We start from the raw sequence: 11,521 nt of genomic DNA on the forward strand, positions 1-11,521 counted from the left end.
TTAGACATCAAATAGAGGATGATTTTTATTCATGGCACACGTAGAATTCCTTCACGCTTTTAAAGTGAGCTCCATTGCTGCATCTGAGGTGTTTTCAAGATTTGCTTGTTACCTGGCTAGGCAAAAGCATGGACTTACACTATTTATGGGTGGATAGAACTGCGGCATCCACTATACATACAGGAGATGATACGTCTGTGGCTTTTTTGCCGTGGGGGCATGAAGTAAAATGGCGATGTTTCTGACAAAGAATCATAAGGATTTCTTTTAGTGAGTAAATCGGAGTTTGCTTGTATCATTAGTCACTGTACTACAAGCCCCATAGTGCTTTAAGGCATACAAATATCCTAGGTGAGGAAGCCGTGCATCCGCCCAAACAATCGTACAACTCTAATGTTCATACATACATAAGTATTAACAAAATGAAAAGGTCTAACACAACTATAGCAAACAGATCGGTTTCAGTTGGACGAAAACCTTAATTTGTTTTCTATGAGCATTTACATGTCTTTACATAATAGGAATTAGGGGTAAGATCGAGCCTAAACAATTCCGCCCGAGACAGCGCCGAAATAAACGTCCACATTTCGACCCTGTGGAGTGAACGAAAGTGAAAGTGAAACCGAACGAATATAGACAAAAAAGAAAATCATATTCTGAAGATTACAAGCTGCAAATACAGTAGTGAAATATTTGACAGAAAAGCAGAAAGAAAATTTGTAAAGGTTGTAAGCTTTTGGCGAGAAGCGGAAATGACGTCTGACGTGAGGGAGGTGGAAAGATGAAGCAGCGCATCTTTTATCCCACCACAGAGGATGAAAATTTCTTTGAATTAAGTGATTTGGAGTTACTGTAAACTGATAGTTTGGTAAGCATATTCTTTATCTGAATAATTACTTGAGTAAAATTTGCTGCAGCTCCTCCATGGAGGGAGAAACAAACACAAACTGCGATAGAGAAGCCCAGCCTGGCTCAATGATTGACATTTTAAGCCCGGGTTAGATTCCGGCCCAGGCCTAAGATCTTACCTCTAATATGAATACTGCCAATAGTCTGTTTCCAATCGGATCATTGTCTGCATATAAAAGTACTCTACGTTTCAATTCGGGTTAGAAATGAAATACATTTTGAAGAGGGTTGAATTGTATCGAGTCATTCTCAAACAAAGACTTAATAAGGTATTTGTGTTGTGTTGCTTTCCACTCGTGTTTTTTTTCTGGCAGTCTTTTTTATTCTAGTATTATTTTATAAAAATGTGAAAACTGTCAGTCTTGTGACAAAAAAAACAGATTTATTTTTCTTCCTTGTGATGTCTATACCAATGTGATTATGTAGAAATGCCCAGCAAAAAGATCTTTGCCATCAATATCGTGCTGTTTTTTTGCACAACCTCGTGCTTTTCGCATCACTTGTTGCGAGGCAACTCATCTACCAAAAACCGACACTTTTATTTTTAACCAGCCAAATTGAAAGCACTCCTGCCCAATTGGTTTTACTCTAATGTGAAAGATATGTATGTCAACTTTTTCTCGTTATTTTTTTCAATTTTATGGAATGTTTACAATGTAAACAAAATGTTGTTTGTAAACAATTCATAAATGGACCCCCAAAAACATAAACCGGAACCACATTGATAGCTAACATTTAATATCAACTACATAGTAATCGTTTATGGAACCCAACCCAGCTGTCTTTGGGTAGTGGGCAAGGGACACCCTCAACTGGTTGCCAGCCAGTCGCAGGGCACACAAGGACGGACAACCAACGCACTCCAATTCTTAACTAAGGACAATTTGAACACGGCAAACAACCTGCCATGCGTGTTTATGGAATGTTGGACGGGGGGTGGGGAACTAGAGTGCCCCGAGGAAACCCACGTGGGCACAGGGAGAACATCTAAACTCTACACAAGAAGGCTGGTAACTGGATTTGAACTCATTGTCATGATTACTGATATGACTCAGCTGTGGATGCTCATTTGGCGCCAACTACTGCGGGTTCTGATTAGCTCCCTGTTAGTATTTGAACCCAGTCATTTCAATCCCCTGTTGTCAGTCCGTCTGCGAACCTCAGCTAACACTAGGTAAGCCTTTTTCGACCCTGACTTCTACCTGTCCCTTTTTTTTGCTCCCGTCTGTTCCCTGGCTTCGACCCGTTTTTGAACCAGACCACGTCTACTTTCCCGTCCCGGCTTTCGACCTCTTTTTGTCCCCGACCACATCTTCTCTCCTTTTCTGGCTTACAACTCGCTTACGACCCCGACCACATTTTTCCTCTCCTGTCCCGGCTACTGACCCGTTTTTCCGTCCTCGACAACGCCACCGCTCGCCACGGAAGATCCACTTCCGCATTCGGAGCACAATCAGGTATCCGAGCGACCTGCTTCCCGCGTCCAGCAATCACCGGATCGTGAGCGCAACCCTTTCTCTTTCTTCCAATAAAACTTGTGAGAAGCGCAACGCAAGTGGGTCCTATCTCCGTTCTGTTCTTGACACTCATGACCTGACATGCTAACCACGGTGCCGCTGTTCCGCCCTGTAAACAATCCATAAATGCGATTTTAACATGACAGCCACGATTTATAATTTCAGTTCGTTTTCTGGCATGTTTGGCAAGTCTTAAATTTTTGGATTAATCTTTGCTTAGTAGACCCAAAAGTCCGAAATGTCATTTCAACCAGCATAAAAAGCACGCCTACCTATTGGTTCCAGGTTTATTTATTTTCATCAACACTCTGTATTGTAAAACTGCTGAGTAAAAGCCACGCAAGGCGAGGACATTCTTCGGGTCCAGTTTCAAGAACCACTGCGGGTTTTTTTGTCACCTTCCGTGTGTAGTTTGACAGCTGTTGTGAGTTGGCCTCGACGTAAAGCAATTTCAGGTCAGCTCAGTGCAAATGAGGCCAGCGGCTGATTTATTTTGTACTGTACTACTCGTCCCTGCCAAATATAAAGAAAGGAATGTTTTTCCACACGTAGCCGCCACATATGGCTTATACGTGCGAGCCATCCTCGAGCATACCACAAGTTTCACATAAATCTGACTAAAATATAGTCTTTTGCGCATTAAAAAAAAAAAAATGCTCTTTCAGCTGGCGTTTTGTGTCATGTGGTGTTGGCTTTTGTGGTGCCAGCAGCGATTTTAACATGAATACGCCAGAACTTTACTTGGGTGGCGATGAGTTTGTAGTTTAGTGGACACTCAAAATAAGGAGAGAAGACTTTAATGTTTTTTGAACTTGCAAGGAGAACAGAGGAGAGACCCCAAAGGTCGGACAAGAAATTCCAACCAGAATTAAAATCCCTCCCTTGAGCTCTTTCTTTTTTATAAAATTCCTTAGGTTACAGAAAGCAGTTCTGCCCTAAAGGATGTGGATATCAAAGAACAGAAACATAATTGCCCGATAGTGACAATGATGTAAAAAGTGCATCTTAGCAAAAATAACAAACAACAGTGCGGTATAATAGTAAAAAAAAATGAACTGGCATCCGATGCAATCTCCTTCGCAGGTGTCAAATATTAAAATATGAATAAACTTATTAGCTGGAAAAAAGCTCAAAGAAATAGGGCAGGGTCCAAAAACTAAATGGATGCCTTAATTTACATCATATAATATTGAGATGTAGTCACAAAATATTTATTTCCCTGATCTGTTTTTTTGTTTAAATTTGAGAGAAAATGTTCAGGGTTTGTGTGTGCGTAGTTTTCTGTTTTCTTGGCATCTACTTTTCGGGAATTCCAAAGTACATTGAAACCTCTCATTCACGGTCTTTCTACACTGCTCTTCATCGGGTTTTGTTTTTCTGTATTTTGATTCTTCCCAAGCTGTTCGTCAATAGCGTTGCGGTTCTTTATGTACGTGTGCATAAAACGGATTTCCAAAATTAAGGTATGGACATGTAAATTCAATAGTCAAGTCAAGTCAAGTCATTTTTATTTGTATAGCCCTTAATCACAATTAGTCTCTAAGGGCTTCACAAGTTATTACATATAAGAAGTTTAGGTTATTCGTATGCGTAATTCGTAAACAATTATGTGTCTCACAAAGTCATTAAAAAATTGTTTAGAGAAATAGCGTCAACTAACTTGTTTGATTGATCAGGAGAAGGTCTTGGAGGGAGTGGTTCAACAGAAAACAGAATAGCAATTTCAAGTTTCCCTACAACTCATTACGTCAACAAAACATTCCGCCCCAGTATATTGTATAATCGAGCCCCAGGATACAGTGTCACCCGCCTTACAACATGTTCACTTTAAGTCAAGCCAAGTCAAGTCAAATTCCTTCATATAGCTCTTTATCACAAATGTGTCAAATAACTGCAAAGGTTACAATTACACCATCCCCTGATCTTAAACCAACATGCAGGCAAGGACAAACTCAAAAATCTTTGCATGAGGAAAATAAGAAACCTTGAGAAGGGTCCTCACAAGTAGTAATCCCTCTTCCTGGATGACCAGGGTGCAATAGATTTAGAATTGGCTAATAATAGACAAAACATAGTGAACATCAATAAAAGAAAACAATAGGTAATATCTTGAAATTTGTCCAAATAGTTGATGACAGCACCGACGCAGCTTCCCATATTTGCAGGCTAGTCGATGCTCGTTGACATGCTTCAGGTCCAGATGTTGGTCCACTGACTCATCCCGAATCATCAGTTAGGAATAAGATGTTATTTGACCCATTGTTATGACATTTTCCCCCAGAACATGTAACTCATTTTGAAATTTTTAGTTTTCATAAATCTCACAATGTCAACAATGTTTTACACTCACAAAAGTATATGATAGAAAATCAATTGTAAAATAAATAGATGTCTCTACTTTGCGCTTAGAACGATTTCTTTTTGGGACGTAAACCTTGCCAATAAATGAGGATTCCCTGGATTTTATTTAATAAGTCAGATATTTCTTCCAATTTATTATGAAAGCAGGAAGCTTTACCAAACTAATTTGACCGTTAACATTAACTGAATAATTCATAATGAAATTATGTCCATTTTTTGAAATTGCCATGGTTAAACGCCTGCAGTCACTTTCCTTCTCCAAGAGATGGCAGTATTACCCCATTTCCAATTCTCCTCACAATTCCTCTGCCCAGGTGCTTTCAATCACAATTAGCCAACCTCCAACATAAATATTCTGGGCTCCCACTTTGTTTTGCTGAATCGTTTTCGATTTCTGCTCAAGACATTCACTCACCAAGGACAGGCTCCTCCTCCCAAAACTTTCTTCTTCTGTTCCCTCCTCCTTCCAAGATCCTTCCCTCCAAGACATGTCATTTCAACCCTCTTCTTAAAAGTATTCTCAAGTCTCCTTTTCGAGATTATCGCCACCCCAAGATTACCTCTCAGGTTACCCTCTTTAGTCTCCCTCTCAAGTCTTCCCTCCTCAGCATTCCCGGTTCCATTCTCCCGTATCATTAGCAAAGTTTTATTTCTTTAATAAACACGCCTAAATGGAGTTCATTGTATCGCTGTTTTATGTCTTCCTTTGTCCTGCATTTGAGTCCGTCCGACATGTTGAGACAGACATTTTTTTGGTGTATGTTATATCTGGAGCAGCACGGCAGCGCAGTGGTTAGCGCATGTGCGGCACAGTTCTTGTCTTGGGAACCTCCTGCGTGGGTTCAAATCCAGCTCCAGACTTCCTGTGCGGAGTTTGCATGTCCTCCCCGTGCTTTCGTGGGTTTCCTCCGGGCACTCCGGTTTCCTCCCACATTCCAAAAACATGCATTTCAGGTGAATTGGCCGGTCCAAATTGTCCCTAGGTGTGACTGAGCGAGTGAGTTGTCTGTCCCCGTGTGCCCTGCGATTGGCTGGCAACCAGTTCAGGGTGTCCCCTGCCCACTGCCCGATGATTGCTGGGATGGGCTCCAGCACCCCCGCGACCCTACTGAGGATAAGCGGTTGCAGCTAATGAGATGAGATGAGATGTTATATCTGATTGTGTGATGAGAAATAATAATTTCTACATTTTTGATCCGACTTCATATTAAGGCTTACTTTAATTTCATTATATTCTCTCTTACAAGAATGTTTTGGTGCTGTGCTGTGTTACAATAAATCTGACATAAATATATTTAACAATGTTGATAAGTTGAATGTATTTTTTTCATGCAATACTTCTAAATCAATTATTGTGATAAATGTTAATACTGTACTGTCAAGAGGACGAGACCAACATAACTCTTTTCCCGTTAGCCCTTTTTTCTTAGTTTTCTCAATTGTTTCATAAAGTTTTTGCTTTTGAATTCATTGGAAGCTTGTATGCCCTGCGATTGGCTGGCAACCAGTTCAGGGTGTCCCCTGCCCACTGCCCGATGATTGCTGGGATGGGCTCCAGCACCCCCGCGACCCTACTGAGGATAAGCGGTGTGGCTAATGAGATGAGATGAGATGGAAGCTTGTATTTGGATGAAGTTGATTCAGGAAAATACAATTGATACCAAGCCTTAAAAAGACTGGACATTAACGTGCTGAGGTTCACTCAAACAAATATACTTGTTTATTAAATGTATGAGTCATCATAAAAAAGTTTATTTTAACAACATTAAATTCTATACATACACGAGCAATAAATATTTTGCACGACGGGATTTTCAATACAGATACAAATACTTCAGGCATGTTATTGATTCTTTTTAAAAAAAGACATTAACACTGTAAATGATGAGGTAAAAACTGCATAGTGTTAAAATCAAGGCTAACTTTGTTGACTTTTTTCACGAACCAAACAAGCACTTATGCAAAACGCAGCATTGTTTTTGTGACCGACTCTTAAACTGGTCCAACCGGCCGATCCGCAGGATCATAACCGTTTCCCTTTAAAAAATGGGCAGACACAGGTGCAGTGCAATAAATTTCCACAAAGACCTAAAGGACTTATTTCCCAAGCCTGAAAAAGTATAATTCTTAGTTATTTGTAGAATCAATGCTTTTAGACAGAGGGAAGACAAGCTACTGAACTAATTCTAGGTTTGACGAGTGGTAAAATTAAAAAAGGAAACATCAGAGCCCAAATTAATATGAACAAAAGCAGGCAATTGAATGAATAATGGACACGACAGTAGAAAACATAAATTACAGTAAAAGAAAACTCTTACTTGGGTTAAGGTGTTGGATGAAAATCCCAAGTTTGGTCAATCTTAGTTTACTAACCCAGTTTTTATTTCTATTTCAGTTTGACAACCGGTCATCTACCCTAATTTTGGTTGGTAACTTATAATAAGTCGTTAGATTTACATGTATTCACATTTGAATCAAGCTAAAATGGTTTCATAAATTCACTAAATTAATTCACTAACTTAAAGTACCTCAATAATCCCTTTCAAATTTCAGTGAAAATTTAAATGAATGACGTTTTTTTCAATTCCAATTCAGGGAATCCCAAATCCATCGGTATAGCTGGCTTCTTAAAGTCCAGTAGTCCACAGTCAAGACCAAAGGAATAATCCTATTTCGCCTGTGACCTTGAGGCAGAGCTTTATGATGAATCGGATCCTGCAAGTAGATTCTTTGACTGGGATAGTTCGCCATTCAGATCACAGAGATTGCCACTCGTCCAAGAAATGAAGGAATTTTCCTGGGAGAGAAGTAAACCTGGGCTTTGAAAATGCACAACAGAAGAATAATATTCAGTCTATTTTTAAAGAATAAACTTTTACAATGTCGAGCAGTCTCCAGCTACTGTCAAGTAACATGAAAGAGGCAACTACTCGTAGCTCAAGCCAATTACAATAACTATATTTACACAGAAATTAGCCAAGTAACAATATAAAAATACAACCGACAGAAATCTCAAACATTAAAAAGGGATCTCAAATTTGATTTAAATGTTAAAATATGTTGCTAATAGCGATGATTTCTTAATCTATCAAAGCAACCGTTTAAAACTGCAAAGAGTAATGGGAACAAAACCTAACAAAACCCGTCTAGTTCCGTTGTTTGTCCATTGTGACTCACACCGTCACTGCTGGGGTCAATGAAAAAAAGGAGAGATTTGGTTGTATGTCTCTTTAACAATCGCTATGATGATCGCAATCCTGTTTGTCGTCTACTTTGGTGTGCACATTTTGCACGGAGAGAGCAATGACGAAAGACATGCTATCTGTTCTTGCTATGAATTATATCTATCCATCCATCCATCCATTATCTGCACCACTTATCCTCAGTAGGGTTCCAGGGGTGCTAGTGGGCAAGGGACACTCTGAACTGTTGCCAGCCAGTCGCAGTCCAAACAGGGACAGAAAACCAATCACTCGCTTATTCACACCAAGGGACAATTTAGACCGGCCAATTAACCTGACATGCATGTTTTTGGAACGTGGGAGGAAACCAGAGTGCACGGAGGAAACCCACACAGGCACGGAGAGAACATGCAAACTCCACACGGGAGGTTTCGGTAGCTGGAGTTGAACCCTGAACTTCTGCACTGTGGGGCTGCGTGCTGACCACCCATTATGAAAACTTTTATAAAACAGAATTAAAAAAATGTTGTTCGTTTGTTAATTAAAATACTTTATTTCATTTTCTAATTTATTTGTATGATCAATTATTTACGACAATGGGTTACCTATCAAATATTACTATTTTATTTAAATGTCGAATTTTCTTTTCATTCATGTGTTCCTAGCTTGCTTTTTAACGGGGTTATATTTTTCTCCTGAAAACATAAAGTGATTCAACAAGGGCCTTTTAATTATAGACTCACATGATGCCCATAAATAAAAGCCCGTGTGTGATGAAGTGTTCGCCCACACCATATGATTTTTTTTTGTATCCTAGCAAATAAATAAGCCAAGCATGACAGTAAATGCACCTTGCGGCTAACGCACAGTCTGGTGCCTCACGTCAAGACGCCTACATTATAAAAAAAAATAAATGTGGCTAATAAGTTGCTAACTCAGCAATATGTCAACTCCTGAGTATACTGTAAATCAGCATCCTTTTAAAACAGATGAGGTTCTAATCTTAACTGCTCCTGACTCGTTAATGATAATAATACGCTTCTGGAGGCTATTTTCGGCCATCTGCGGTTGAAGTCGGAGACATTTTTAGCCCTCTCTGTTCTTTTTTTCCTTTTCCAAGTTTCTGAAGGAAAAAAGATGTAGAGAGACCTCAGACCGCAGGATCAATAAAAAAAGAAGATTTTAAGAAAGTCATGTGTGCATGTAGCACACGTAGATTATGTTGAGTGACCTTTAGTCATAAAAGTACAGTGATTCAATTTTTAGGTACAGGGTTCGTACGGGTGCTTGAAATCCTTGAAAATGCTTAAATTTTAATGTTCTGTCTCCAAGGTTTGAAAAGTGCTCGAATTTTGGGTGAAGTGCTTGCGAACGCTTGGAATTGTTGACGTTTTCCTAGGCAGTGTGACTCGATAGGAAACACATTTTAATAAAGAAAACTAAAATAACTGCTAAACTCAGGCATTTCAAAAGACTGGCCCCTGGCCTAGTCACAGCCCGCAAAAACATTCCACCAGATGATGGCATTGGTGAAAAGCCCTTTGCCCACCTTGTCCTTGGTTTTCTGTGTGAATTTAAGCCCAACCCATTTCCAAAATGAAAATTATAAATTAATAAAGGAAAGTTGACTGTGAGGACCGATTAGGCTTCCTCTGGTGGACAGAGGCATGCCAGACCCTGTCACCAAGTGCTATTTTTTGATTATGTATTTAATCAATCCAGGGGAGTGCATTTTTTACTGCCTTAATCAGAGCGTCCATGACTTCTTTTTAAGTAAAATGATATCGGGATGGTTTGTTCTATCAAGTGTTCTCTTGTTGCTGAATGGTAGTCAGCATAAACAGTTTGGGGAGTGGCAAATACCAGTGGACATATTTAAAACTGCAGGTCATTGTTTGAAATGATGAAGCTCATTTTTGTCTTGTGCCTCTCTCAGCTTTGTCTCACAGGATGGATTAGAACCGTTGGTGAGCCTGATTCGGCCCGGTTCAAGGACAAGTTGAAATTGGAGTATTTCTTCACCGAAATCTGAAACAACTGGGTCTGCCTAATTTGCCAAGAGACTGTGGATGTTTTCAAATAATCTTATATTAAGAGGCATTGCCAGACAAAACATGCTGACTATGATGAGCTAACTGGAAGCTGTGAAAAGGTGAAGCAACTGGAAGTTGTTTTATCGAACAGCAGCGCTATTTCTAAGACTCAAATGAAAATGCTACAAAGTGGAGCTATGAGGTCGCGATGTTGATCGCCAAGCAGTGCAAACCTTTCACGGAGGGTGAATTTATGAGAGACTGTTCCAAGAATGCCAAGCTGAATAGTCGGCTCCACATTTTCAGCTTACCAAATCTGACATCCCTGTCTAATTCATTCAAAGCCAGACGTTTTTCTCAAAAAGAGGATCAAGTGGAACCCGATTTTTGCCATTTTGACTCATTTTGAAGACCTACAGAAGATTTTGTTCTGAAGCCGTATAGGCAAAGAACATATCTAAATAAATTTCGGAACCTCATTTTTCATTAGAAAAAAAGGTGTGTTTCTTGCTTCTACCAGGTTTTGGTAAATAATAGTTGAAAATTACTAAATTTCTTGAAAATATTCATTTTGAAGAAAACTTTCGAGAAAAATAACAGCACAACTTTTCACTTTTCACCCCTTTTTTGTGGGCATTTTTGGTATGTCCGATTTCTAAAGAATGCCTTCCTAAAACAGTACAAGGACACTTTTCTCGCAAAAATAACAGTTTATTTCAAGAACACTGATCTGATGCGGGCAGCACGGTGGCGCAGGGGTTAGCGCGTGTGCGGCACAGTTCTGAGGTCAGAACTGGTGAGATGGGCTCGAGCACCTCCGCGACCCTACTGAGGATATGTGGTGCAGTTAATGGACGGATGGATGAACTGATACATGAACAATGCATAAACTTTCTAAGAACTTTTCGGTGTCCGATGTTTCCGGCGAATTGATCACAGGATGACCGTCACCACGGCGATCCCATTCCCTCGGTCAAACGCATTCCCGTGGATCTGCATGTAACGTCATCCCTCTCTGACCACATGATGATGATGGGACTTCTTCATCTTTTATTGAAAGGAATAAACTCCGTTGAATACTTAATTGTCGGTATTTCTCTATACCAAACTACTCCACTACGCCTACTCACCTTTGGGGCCGTCTACACACACTTATTACGGATATAGGAAGTGGGCTGAGTGGCTTCCTTGATGTGTGGACAAAAATCTGACCAAAGCCACTCCCATCATTTGATTGTGATTTATCATACTGAAAGCATTCCTCGAGGCGTAATACTTACCGATGAACAGCGCCAAACCCTTTATTATATATATATTTTTAAGATAAAACATCCATTATCTGCACCGCTTATCCTCAGTAGGGTTGCGGGCGTGCTGGAGCCCATCTCAGCCGTCTTCGGGCAGTGGGCACTGGACACCCTGAGCTGGTTGCAAGCCAATAACATGGCACACAGACAGACAACTCCCTCGCTCATTCACACCTAGGGACAATTTGGACCGGACAATTAACCCATGCAAG

The sequence above is a fragment of the Urocampus carinirostris genome, chromosome 11 (genome assembly GCF_059441175.1).
Source record: "Urocampus carinirostris isolate Australia breed hairy pipefish chromosome 11, RoL_Ucar_1.0, whole genome shotgun sequence".
Classification (NCBI taxonomy): Eukaryota; Metazoa; Chordata; class Actinopteri; order Syngnathiformes; family Syngnathidae; genus Urocampus; species Urocampus carinirostris.